Source organism: Ambystoma mexicanum, chromosome 1q (genome assembly GCF_040938575.1).
Source record: "Ambystoma mexicanum isolate Mex_15411 chromosome 1q, UKY_AmexF1_1, whole genome shotgun sequence".
In the NCBI taxonomy this organism is placed as follows: domain Eukaryota; kingdom Metazoa; phylum Chordata; class Amphibia; order Caudata; family Ambystomatidae; genus Ambystoma; species Ambystoma mexicanum.
Window position 1 is genome coordinate 63,730,067 of NC_090922.1, and position 13,225 is coordinate 63,743,291.

Sequence of the window (13,225 nt, forward strand, 5' to 3'; positions counted from 1 at the left end):
CATCTCCACAACCCGAGCAGTATCAGGTGCGTCTTCCCCTGCAAAGACATAAAAACAAAGAAATGGAAACAGGCATTAGCACCATGGCACACAATGAGGGCTGAGAAGCAAGAGAACCAGTACTTGATTGACACATGTCCCACATGACTAAAACCCTCCCATGCATGCACCCTCACTGCATATGAAGGGCAGGCAAATGGCACACACTGATGACACCAAGATGGAAGATGAACACATTTTCTGCATGCTGCCTGGCAGTGGCATCACACATTGGCCTGTGAATGCCAGGTGAAACACACATGCCATCACACAGATGGCATGTACCATTGCTATTGAGTGAAGATGGAGAGGAGGGCAGCACCTATTCATTCAGTCCAGTTCCCGCACGTAATAGCTTTTCTAATTCAAACAGGTCAGATTTTTCACCTGGAGCTGCCAGTCCAAAATGGTCCAATTGCACAGGGACATGTGTGAACAAATGATATCCAGGTAACAAAGTCACTCCACCTTACCATAGCCATGTCAGACATGTGACTAGAGGACTGCGAAATGCCTAGTAAAAGTGGTGGAATGCAAACAATCTGCCTGAATGAACAGTGAAAAATAAGCAACAATGTTGTGGCAAGGTGACACTTCAAGGGCAACTGGCGTGCAGTTGGGCTGGATGTCTGTTGGCAGAAGGGATACTGCTATGGCCTAATGCAGCTGCGCAGGATGTATTGCATGAAGCACATGGCTGACCCATACGACTCAGGCGCACACACTCTCACCTGCCACACAAACAGAAGCCCTCACACACACACCATGCACATGGATGACACACACATGCATGTGCACTCACCGGACAATGCCTCGTAATCAGGCAGATCTCCCACGCCTTGGATCTGTTCCTCCGTGACATAGGTCCCAGCAACTGACTCATGTGGAGTGAGTTCCATGTCTACTACTGGAGACCAACCTCCAGTCACTAGAGTTGCGGCATGACTTGAGGCCAGCTTACTCTTTGCCCTGCGCTTTAGGTCATTCCAGCGCTTATAGCAATCATTGGCTGTGCGCCTCACGATTCCAAGGGCACTTACGATGTCCGCAACGGTCTGCCAGTGTGCCTGGCGTTGTGCAGGTGTGGTCTTGGATCCTGCAACAATGACCATCTCGTTATCATGTGCGGACACATACTCGACAAGTGCATTCAGTTCGTCATCCGTGAAGCTGGGCTTCCTGGACGGGCCGGACTGTGTAGCCGTGTCTGGGGCATCAGCCTGTGCCGGACGAGCACTCTTCCTCTTCCGCTTGGAAGGTGGTGGTGATCCTGAGTGTCCTGCGCCGCTCTGGACACTAGGGGCAGGAGCCCTGGTGGACTCTGTATCAGGAGTGTGGGATTGCACACTCAGCATGGGAGTTGGTGCAGGCATTGGCTCAAGTGTAATGGTGTCAGGGGGAATGTCAGCAGGATGGACTAGGACCGACACTGTCCTGGCTGGGTGTGTGAGAGCTGGGGTGGATGGAGCCGCAGCTCCCCCTGCAGCCTCTCCGCCCTGCCTACTTGGGGCAGCAGATGACCTTGCTGCCCCAGATGCACGTGGCATGATGACATCAACGTGCACCAGCGCACGTGTCATAGGCCTGCTGACCTGGAAGTCAGCCATGGAGTCAGCCAGGTCTGGTGCCACAATGGGCTGGTCCAACAAGGGCTGAGCATGGATGGTGTCAGCCACATCAGCCTCAACGGGAGGGGGGGGGATTATGGGTGCCCTTGACTGGTCCTCCACACATGGGGGACAGGCTCACCCTGCAAGTAACAACCACGTCCCCTACCGGATCCAACACGGCCACCACTTGTGGCTCTTCCACCTTTGCCACCCTTACGGAATCCTCGCCTCCCAGCCATGGCACTGATGTTAATGTGCGTATGGGAGTGGCTGTAAACTATTGCCCTGGGCAATTGGGGGTCAAAGGGGTTGGGTACCAGATGGTAATTGTACCCTAGTGCTCTAGCAAGGCTGAATGTAACCCCTGGGGAAAGATGACAGGTCACGCTACGCACAGGAGCCCCAAAAAAGGGAAATGAGGTGCACACAACCCCTCCTAGACCACGTGTGCAGAAAGAAAAACCTGCACTACGCTGTGGCACCCAGTAACACAAGAATGAACGTATGCGTGTCACACGCAGCCTAGAATGACCTCTGAAGGGGTAGGCTACACACGGGGCAAGCACAGATGTTAGATACGTGCGTGACTCACCGTCTGCCAGGTAAAAGAGCGTGAAAAAGGAGCGCGTTTGGTTGGCAACACCCCCGCCAAAAGAAGATTTGTACGCTGTCTGAGGAGACAGGACAACAGTAGAAGGGAACACCGTTTGAGGGAACAGGCCCAGGTAAACCAGTAAAAGAGAAAAAAGAGAAAAAGCTGTCAGAGGTAACAGGGAATACGAACTTGAAACGCCGTGAAGTAAATCGCGTGTGAAACGACAAGAAGTACAGAATTCACCCACTCGCTCTCCACGAAAAGCACGTACGAGGAAATGGTGTTCTACACGTACCTTTTATACAGACCCACACTTCCAGCGTCACTTACGCGGCGTGTACGCGCTAGGGCCATTTCCACCAATTACACGCTTTGTCACTTCTGCGTGTAGGGCCATTTCCACCAATTACACGCTTTGTTACTTCTCGTGTAGGGCCATTTCCACCAATTACACGCTTTGTCACTGCCGCGTGTACGCGCTAGGCTCATTCCCACCAATTACACGCTTTGACACTCGGACGTGTCTTTCATTTTTTTCACACGCAACATTTTCAAACGTGTGCCCAATTCAACGTGCACGTGACTGGCGTTTACGCGCTGAGGGCCTTTGGTCCAATAGAATCGCGTATGCGTGCTTACGCGCTAAGGGCCTTTCCTCGATTTTCACGCTGACGTGCAGGATTTTCACGTGCCAAATCACTCCGTACCAAGCTGGCCACGCGTAAGCACACGGAAGACCACGCTCCTGCCCAGAAGGCCGAACTACTGCCCCCCCAGAGCCCTGAGCACGCTCCCACCTGCCATCTGCTGCTGCCTGACTGCCTGCTGCCCACGTGCACTGCCATTTGCTGCCTGCACATCAGCCAGGGGTGCTGTTGCTATGACCACCCCTGCTGGAACTGAAGACTCCCGACTGGGATTCCATCGCTCCACAGCCCAGCCCCAGGACCCAGTTGCCCACCCACTCCTGCCTCTGGAGTTGTCATGTCGGGGCAAACACCATCTGTGACCACTGACAACCCCCGGCCAGAGAGGCAGAGGGGCACCAGCTTCAGTGCCACCGAAGTTGGTGTCCTGGTGGAGCAAGTCCTGGGGCAGTATGATGCCCTCTTTGGAAGTTCCCGCGCCGACAAGGAAGGACGGACTCGGATCTGGACTGACATCGTGACTGCCATCAACGCGGAGGGGGTGGCAGTCCGGGACTTACAACATGTCAGGAAGCGCTGGGAGGACTTCAGGTCCAGGACCCTGAACAAGGCCCGGCGCCTCTTGAAGGCAGCGGATGCCAAGGGGCGCCGGGGCCACTTGTCGGAAGAACAGATGAGGGTCCTGGAACGCATATCCCCAGCGCTCCACGTCCAGGTCCTAGAGAAGCAGACCCGTCTGGAGTCGAGCGGTGAGTGTACATGCATCCTGATTGTGAGCAGTGCGTGTGGTGATTATTCGGTATTGTGCAGGTTGCACATCTGTTTGTATGGGGTCGAGTATGGGTGGGGGTGTACAGGGCCGTGGGGCTGACACATGCGAGGGCTGTAATGTGTGAGACATGGATGGTGCTTGTGTGTGTGTAGGCTTGCATGCCAAATGCAGTTGTGCGTGCACACATGTTTGGATGAATGTGTATGTAAGTAGACATGTCCGTGATGTCACACATGTATGTTGTTTTCAGCTGCATGTATGAGCACTGTGTACATGTGCATGTGTGTGTATTTGACAAGGGATCAACAGTGATGCAACATGGATGCATGTGACAGCGGTATGTGGAAGCCTGATTGGCAGATGTGACATGGATGCCCGTCTGAACACTGCGACACTTGGCAGAGGTGTACACATGCATGCAAGTGTTGTGGTGTGTGTACATGTGTGGTGCACTTCCTGTGTTGCATGTGATGTCTGGCTCCCCTTTGGCTGCTCATGCAGTTGTATGTGTAGGGATGGTGGTGGCAGTTGCGATATGGCTGTGGTATGGCTCATGTGTGCGAGTTGTAATGACATGTGTGTTGGGGATTGTGATGACATGTCTGAGGTTTGCCAATGCCACTCATGTGCAACTGTCATGTGTGTATGTGTCCATTGTACAGTGCCCTGATGCCTGTGTTTTGTTTCTCCCCGTCTGCAGCGTCAACTGATGAAGAGGGCGGAGAAGGTGCTGTGGAGCACAGCGGCGGGGATCCGACCGCCAGCCGGAGACGCAAGGCCCGGCTCCCCTCCCGTGTTGTCATCTCGTCGGGGAGTGAGGAGTCCGGTGCCGCCTCCCAGGCCGCAGCTGCCGGGGGGAGGTCCAAGAGGCGGAGGTTGGAGTTGGACTCCTCGGCAGCAGAAGGGGCAGCTGGGACCCCACAGGGCCCAACAGGGGAAGATGGCACGGAGTCATCCAGGTTGGTGGGGGGTTTGGTGGAGGAGGCCGTGCAAGCACCAGAGACGGGGTCTGGAGGTGGGGATCCCACTGGTGCTAGTGGTGCAGTGCAGGACCAGGGACAGGAGGCAGCACAGGCCGCCGCGGAGGTGCCTGTGTGCAATCCTGTCCCCGATCCTGTCCCTGCATCATCTTGCACCAGCAGGGATGCCTACGTCCAGACCCGTTTTCAGGCAGGGGATGAGCTGACGTCAACTGGTCTTCCTCTGCCTGCGGACGTGGCCATCCAGGTCCGGGTTGAGCCTGTCCTGGCTGGTGTGGCGTTGCGTCAACGGGCCATGCGAGGTGACCTGCAGTCTTTTCATGGAGAGACTGCACGTCATCTCGAATGGCTCGTTGACCACGTCAGCCTGCTGGGACAGGTCACCCAGGCCGGATTCCTCCGTCTGATGGGGCTTGCTCTGACCCCCTCCTCAACTGGACCCCCTACGCGCCAGTCGTCCTCTGTGCCATCTTCCCACCCATCAGTCACCTGGGTGCCCTGTGGAACTGCCTCTGACGGTGCGGCCAGGCTGGTGGAGGAGGCATCCCTGCCACAGTCGGGAGTCGGAGGTCCAGCAGGGGTGGCCACATCAACAACTGCACCCCAGCCGGCGGAGGATGTGCAGGCAGCAGGAGGCAGTGCACGGGCAGAGGCAGAGCAGCAGCAGCAACATGGTGGGAGACATGAAGGCTCGGGGCCTTCGACATCGGAGGGGCAGGCATCGGCCGGAGGGCAGGAGGACCCAGGACAGAGAGTGTCTTCCGTGTGGCAGCGGTTGGGCCACGCCATAGGTGCGGAGCGGCGGCGGGCGGAAGAGGCGCGGCTCACAATGGTCAGGGCGGCGAACTCCATGCGGAGGGCCCTGAGGCCGGCCGAGTGCTTCGAGGCAATCCGCAGGGGGTTGGAGGAGGACACGGCGTCGTCCCTGCGGACCCTCGGGGCCATGGAACTGGACCGCCTCCGGGACATCGAACAGGAGTTCGATGATGCCCTGGCCCGGAACACCACGGAGTGAGCCGCTGGACTTGCTCGCCGCCTTTGTATATAGTTCTTTAGTTTTAGGTTTCCTTTGTTTGTTCTTATGATTTGGAGTCGACGGACACTGCTCCACTTTTTGTATATAGTTGCATTTTAGTTAGGGTTTTGTAGGTTTCCTTTGTTCAGTTGGGCTCATGGACCCTTGGATGTTTTGTACATAGTTCTTCATTGGATTGATTTTATTTTTCATTTGACTTTGGACTACATTTTTTTGGATTGGGATTTGGCGTTTTTATTTTTTTAACAGACATGCAGCTTATCTTTTTTTCATTCCCATTGTAGTTTGTTTCATTTCATTTGCATTCTTATTTTTTTAATACAATTTTGTTTTCATACTTCACTGTGTGGTATCATCTCATTGCTTTCATGCATGTCATGTTGGGCGTTTTCCCATTCAATTGCAACCATTGTGTGTGACGGACATGGGTTCATTAGCTTTATGAACATTGGTACATTGTTACATTATATGTAACATGTAATTTCCTTTTCCATGTGGGTGAATGGGTTACTTGGTTGGGCTTTTTGGCTGTGGAGGCTGACCATGATGCACATGATTGGGGATTGTGAGGACCTGGTGGAGGCTGCCCATGGTGGCTGGGGGGTGGGGGTGGTGGGAGACATGGGTGGGAGCCTGGTGGGGGCTGCCCATGGTTGCTGGGGGGTGGGGGGTGGTGGGAGACATGGGTGGGAGCCTGGTGGGGGCTGCCCCTGGATGCTGGGGGGTGGGGGGGTGGGAGACATGAGTGGGGGCCTGGTGGAGGGTGCCCCTGCTGGCTGGGGGGTGGGGGTGGTGGGAGACATGGGTGGGAGCCTGGTGGGGGCTGCCCATGGTTGCTGGGGGGTGGGGGTGGTGGGAGACATGAGTGGGGGCCTGGTGGAGGCTGCCCCTGGTGGCTGGGGGATGGGGGTGGTGGGAGACATGAGTGGGGGCCTGGTGGAGGGTGCCCCTGCTAGCTGGGGGGTGGGGGTGGTGGGAGACATGAGTGGGGGCCTGGTTGAGGGTGCCCCTGCACTGCTGGGGCGTGGTGGTGATAGGGGACATGGGTGGGGGCCTGGTGGAGGGTGCCCCTGCTGGCTGGGGGGTGGGGGTGGTGGGAGACATGAGTGGGGGCCTGGTGGAGGGTGCCCCTGGATGCTGGGGGTGGGGGGGGTGGGAGACATGAGTGGGGGCCTGGTGGAGGCTGCCCCTGGATGCTGGGGGGTGGGGGTGGTGGGAGACATGGGTGGGAGCTGCCCATGGTCGCTGGGGGGTGGGGGTGGTGGGAGACATGAGTGGGGGCCTGGTGGAGGGTGCCCCTGCACTGCTGGGGGGTGGGGGGGTGGGAGACATGAGTGGGGGCCTGGTGGGGGCTGCCCATGGTTGCTGGGGGGTGGGGGTGGTGGGAGACATGGGTGGGAGCCTGATGGGGGCTGCCCCTGGATGCTGGGGGGTGGGGGGGTGGGAGACATGAGTGGGGGCCTGGTGGAGGGTGCCCCTGCTGGCTGGGGGGTGGGGGTGGTGGAAGACATGAGTGGGGGCCTGGTGGAGGCTGCCCCCGCACTGCTGGGGGGTGGGGGTGATAGGGGACATGGGTGGGGGCCTGGTGGAGGGTGCCCCTGCACTGCTGGGGGGTGGGGTGGTGGGAGACATGAGTGGGGGCCTGGTGGAGGCTGCCCCTGCACTGCTGGGGGATGGGGGTGGTGGGAGACATGAGTGGGGGCCTGGTGGAGGGTGCCCCTGCACGGCTGGGGGGTGGGGGTGGTGGGAGACATGAGTGGGGGCCTGGTGGAGGCTGCCCCTGCACTGCTGGGGGGTGGGGGTGGTGGGAGACATGGGTGGGAGCCTGGTGGGGGCTGCCCATGGTTGCTGGGGGGTGGGGGTGGTGGGAGACATGAGTGGGGACCTGGTGGAGGGTGCCCCTGCACTGCTGGGGGGTGGTGGTGATAGGGGACATGGGTGGGGGCCTGGTGGAGGCTGCCCCTGCACTGCTGGGGGGTGGGGGTGGTGGGAGACATGAGTGGGGGCCTGGTGGAGGCTGGCCCTGGTGGCTGGGGGGTGGGGGTGGTGGGAGACATGAGTGGGGGCCTGGTGGAGGGTGCCCCTACACTGCTGGGGGGTGGGGGTGATAGGGGACATGGGTGGGGGCCTGGTGGAGGCTGCCCCTGGATGCTGGGGTGTGGGGGGGGTGGGAGACATGGGTGGGAGCCTGGTGGGGGCTGCCCATGGTTGCTGGGGGGGTGGGGGTGGTGGGAGACATGAGTGGGGGCCTGGTGGAGGCTGCCCCTGGTGGCTGGGGGATGGGGGTGGTGGGAGACATGAGTGGGGGCCTGGTGGAGGCTGCCCCTGCACTGCTAGGGGGTGGGGGTGGTGGGAGACATGGGTGGGGGCCTGGTGGAGGCTGCCCCTGGGGGGTGGGGGTGGTGGGAGACATGAGTGGGGGCCTGGTGGAGGGTGCCCCTGCACTGCTGGGGGGTGGGGGTGATAGGGGACATGGGTGGGGGCCTGGTGGAGGGGGGGTGGGAGACATGAGTGGGGGCCTGGTGGAGGCTGCCCCTGGTGGCTGGGGGGTGGGAGACATGAGTGGGGGCCTGGTGGAGGGTGCCCCTGCACTGCTGGGGGGTGGGGGTGGTGGGAGACATGAGTGGGGGCCTGGTGGAGGGTGCCCCTGCACTGCTGGGGGGGTGGGGGTGGTGGGAGACATGGGTGGGAGCCTGGTGGGGGCTGCCCATGGTTGCTGGGGGGTGGGGGTGGTGGGAGACATGAGTGGGGGCCTGGTGGAGGGTGCCCCTGCACTGCTGGGGGGCGATAGGGGACATGGGTGGGGGCCTGGTGGAGGCTGCCCCTGGATGCTGGGGAGTGGGAGACATGAGTGGGGGCCTGGTGGAGGCTGCCCCTGGTGGCTGGGGGGTGGGAGACATGAGTGGGGGCCTGGTGGAGGGTGCCCCTGCACTGCTGGGGGGTGGGGGTGATAGGGGACATGGGTGGGGGCCTGGTGGAGGCTGCCCCTGCACTGCTGGGGGGTGGGGGTGGTGGGAGACATGAGTGGGGGCCTGGTGGAGGGTGCCCCTGCTGGCTGGGGGGTGGGGGTGGTGGGAGACATGAGTGGGGGCCTGGTGGAGGGTGCCCCTGCACTGCTGGGGGGTGGGGGTGGTGGGAGCCTGGTGGGGGCTGCCCATGGTTGCTGGGGGGTGGGGGTGGTGGGAGACATGAGTGGGGGCCTGGTGGAGGCTGCCCCTGGTGGCTGGGGGTGGTGGGAGACATGAGTGGGGGCCTGGTGGAGGGTGCCCCTGCACTGCTGGGGGGTGATGGTGATAGGGGACATGGGTGGGGGCCTGGTGGAGGCTGCCCATGCACTGCTGGGGGGGGTGGGGGTGGTGGGAGACATGAGTGGGGGCCTGGTGGAGGCTGCGCCTGCACTGCTGGGGGGTGGGGGTGGTGGGAGACATGTGTGGGGGCCTGGTGGAGGGTGCCCCTGGATGCTGGGGGGGTGGGGGGTGGGAGACATGAGTGGGGGCCTGGTGGAGGGTGCACCTGGATGCTGGAGGGTGGGGGGGTGGGAGACATGAGTGGGGGCCTGGTGGAGGGTGCCCCTGGATGCTGGGGGGTGGGGGGGTGGTTTGACATGAGTGGGGGCCTGGTGGAGGGTGCCCCTGGATGCTGGGGGTGGGGGGGTGGGAGACATGAGTGGGGGCATGGTGGAGGCTGCCCCTGGATGCTGGGGGGTGGGGGTGGTGGGAGACATGAGTGGGGGCCTGGTGGAGGATGCCCCTGCACTGCTGGGGGGTGAGGGTGGTGTGAGACATGAGTGGGGGCCTGGTGGAGGGTGCCCCTGCACTGCTGGGGGGTGGGGGTGGTGGGAGACATGGGTGGGAGCCTGGTGGGGGCTGCCCATGGTTGCTGGGGGGTGTGGGTGGTGGGAGACATGAGTGGGGGCCTGGTGGAGGCTGCCCCTGGTGGCTGGGGGTGGGGGTGGTGGGAGACATGAATGGGGGCCTGGTGGAGGCTGCCCCTGCACTGCTGGGGGTGGTGGGAGACATGAGTGGGGGCCTGGTGGAGGGTGCCCCTGCACTGCTGGGGGGTGGGGGTGGTGGGAGACATGAGTGGGGGCCTGGTGGAGGGTGCCCATGGTGGCTGGGGGGTGGGGGTGGGTGGGAGACATGAGTGGGGGCCTGGTGGAGGGTGCCCCTGCACTGCTGGGGCGTGGGGGTGGTGGGAGACATGAGTGGGGGCCTGGTGGAGGGTGCCCATGGTGGCTGGGGGGTGGGGGGTGGTGGGAGACATGCATTGTTGATCAGTAGTGCAAGGTGACATGTGGGTTGGCTGGGGGGCATGCCCATGGTGGATGGGCTGCCTGCGGGACATGAGCAGGGGTGCAGGGTAGTCCCCCGTGGTGTGGGCTGCCTGCATGGGCCGTGGAGGTTGTGGAGTGTACACCTGGGAGGACCCACACGGCCAATTCACGTGTAGTACTCCCCAGAACCCCTGAAATACACATACCCTGCTGAAATCGTGTGTGCAACTTCCCGCGCACCCCTGAAATACACGTACCCTGCTGAATTCGCGTGTGGAACTTCCCGCGCACCCCTGGAATACACGTACCCTGCTGAAATCGCGTGTGGAACTTCCCGCGCACCCCTGCAATACACGTACCCTGCTGAAATCGCGTGTGGAACTTCCCGCGCACCCCTGAAATACACGTACCCTGCTTGCACGGGGCCAATCGCGTGTGGAACTTCCCGCGCATCCCAGAAATACACGTACCCTGCTTGCACGGGGCCAATCGCGTGTGGAACTTCCCGCGCACCCCTGAAATACACGTACCCTGCTCGCACTGGGACAATCGCATGTGGAACTTCCCGCGCACCCCTGAAATACACGTACCCTGATGAAATCGCGTGTGGAACTTCCCGCGCACCCATGGAATACACGTACCCTGCTCGCACTGGCCCATTCGCGTGTGGAACTTCCCGCGCACCCCTGAAATACACGTACCCTGCTGAAATCGCGTGTGGAACTTCCCGCGCACCCATGGAATACACGTACCCTGCTCGCACTGGGACAATCGCGTGTGGAACTTCCCGCGCACCCCTGAAATACACATACCCTGCTGAAATCGCGTGTGGAACTTCCCGCGCACCCCTGAAATACACGTACCCTGCTTGCACGGGGCCAGTCGCGTGTGGAACTTCCCGCGCACCCCTGAAATACACGTTCCCCGCTTGGCGTTTGCTGTTTGTCAGCCCGGTGAACTAGTCCAGGGTTAGCGCAGCCCTTTGCGATGATTTAGCGATTTTGATGGCTTTTCCTTGCGTGAGGGCGTTCTTGGGGGCGTTACTGGCGCTGCTGCAGGGTCGCTGCGCTTCTCTGCGCCACGGCTGGTTTGGGAGCCTAAAATCCATGAATACACTGTGCGCGGAAATCGGTTTTAGCGCACGTGCCTGGCGCAGTCAATCGCACACGGACACTCTGCGCCAGCCGCTTGCGACACTTTTCTGCGAAATTCTATGAATTACCCTGTAAAGGTATACACTTGTTATACCAAGCAATGCATTAAAACAGTGGTGTTTATTTGTTTGGATAAAATTACACAACAACATACAGCTGATAGCAGCCACAAAGGGGCCCTCTTTCGGTCGGTAGAGACCCCAGCATGGCCCTCACTAATCAGTGCAGCTGTCATCCTGCTCAGGGTCTCCACATACTTCTGGCAATGATATGTCACTCATCCGGTCCATCCGCCCGCCCGCCTCCTGCTTTTATCAGTGCTCCATTTACCTCGGCTTCCATTTCATATTCCCCCACAAAAGGAGTCCTGTACCGAGACTCCATGGGGAAACAAGCTTTTGTGTGGGCATGTGGAGGGCACTTCCGGGCGCTGCCGCAGTGGTATGAACTGGCCAGAGACGGTAACGTGCAAAATGGTGCGAGTACCTGGGCATCCAACAGCTGTGCCTGGCAAATGACTAAAGCTTACATATGGGCCAACACTGTTGGCTTTGCCGCTGCTCGTTCTAAAACAGGACTTCAGTGGCTTTGCCAATGCTTATTTTTTAGCAGGACTTCAGTGAAGGACACACATGTTGCTTGTGGATCAAGTGGCTGAGGGCAGACCTAGTTTAGAAATTTTTGTTACACCAGTGGCGCATTTGCGGCTCTAGTTGGGTCATTGACTCACAGAGTACTGCTTTGAGAGAACGCTGGCAGGCACAGTGAGTGCAGAGTTTGATGGTAAGGTTTGATTAATATATTATTTGTTTAGACGTAGGACAGGCTGTAACATATCTTTACTTGTTCCGTTTATTAGTAGAGAGTGATTGATAATATGTACATGTAATATTATGTGCTAGACGGGATACACAAATGCATTGTTATAATGCAGAGAATGCCCGGATGCCCAATGGCACTGTCCTTCATTTTCAAGCGGGGCGAGTGTGTGTGGCTAGTCGCTTTCACCTTGAAATTTTGCACCCTCCTATTGATCGCCCCTGGTTTACATTTGGAGATCCCAGCGAGATATCCAGCCTTCTCCGAGGCCTGAGAGTGCTCTCTGCTGTACTCCTTGGAGGAGCAGGTGGCCACGTCAAGACCATATAAAGTGCACTCACGGGGAGGTCTGGCAAATGACTGAGTTTCCGAATGGTCTGTCTGATCCCAGGGGGCCGACTGCTGCAAGGGGCGGGGGTATTAGGTGGCAGTGGGAAGGGTAGTTTAGTCTGGTGAGGAGAGACTTAGCGGCAAGAGGATTTGGATGTCCTAAACACGTGAGTGTACCAGTGCATGAAAAGTGCAGTGGCGCGTTTTTGAAATTTTAGGTTTTTGTATCGAGGTGGAGTTTGATGAAATTTGGGATTTATTAGGAGACCGAATGGCATAATAGTGTTTTAAGGTATCTTCTACATAGAGGAAAGGTAGGGTTGTTTATTTATTATTTTTGATTTTTTTTTTTTATTAGTGATATTAACGTCACAATAGTGTGTAATGGAATTCCTCACTGGATTTTTTTTTTTACTGACGAAAGGTGACCTCATTTGTAGTTGAAGTGTCGGGGAAACCTCGAGAGAGCAAAAGGCTGGATGCTAGTTAGAGATAAATGTCGGGATCTCCTCGGTAGAGGAAGGACAGCATGGCATAGATTTAAAGATATTATTGAGGGATATGCAAGTATTATTTGTGGAAGGAGAATATTGTTGTTTGGAGAGTTGACGTAGGGTTGCATATGAGAGGAAGAGGTGGATTGGGGTGAGAGGTGTGGCGGTGCATGTAAGCAGTGAGTTGTGGGATGTGTAGAGTTGTTGATGTGTTATTAGATATATTTTTGAGCCTTGCACAAGTGAAAAGAATAAGGATTGAAATGTTTAACAAAAGTAGGGGCCAAATTAACCACAGGGAGTCCACAACTCTGTTAGAGCAGCATTGTAGAATAGATAAAGGGGAGGCGATGTGGGTCATTGGGATAACAGGGTTTGCAATTAAGATCCGATGAGCAGGAGCTAAAACTAGATCCTGGCTTTCAGGCATCATCCAGTAGGCAGGAGCTACAATTGGGGAGCAAAGAGAGAGCACC

At 58.3% G+C, this 13,225-nt stretch overlaps 1 protein-coding gene across 1 annotated transcript in view; it reads right to left on the bottom strand.

The window, feature by feature from the left end:
* The window catches only part of NFAT5 (nuclear factor of activated T cells 5), a 1,479,138-nt gene that overhangs the window by 1,426,561 nt on the left and 39,352 nt on the right, over window positions 1-13,225 (bottom strand). The gene's annotated exons all lie outside the window — the stretch shown is intronic.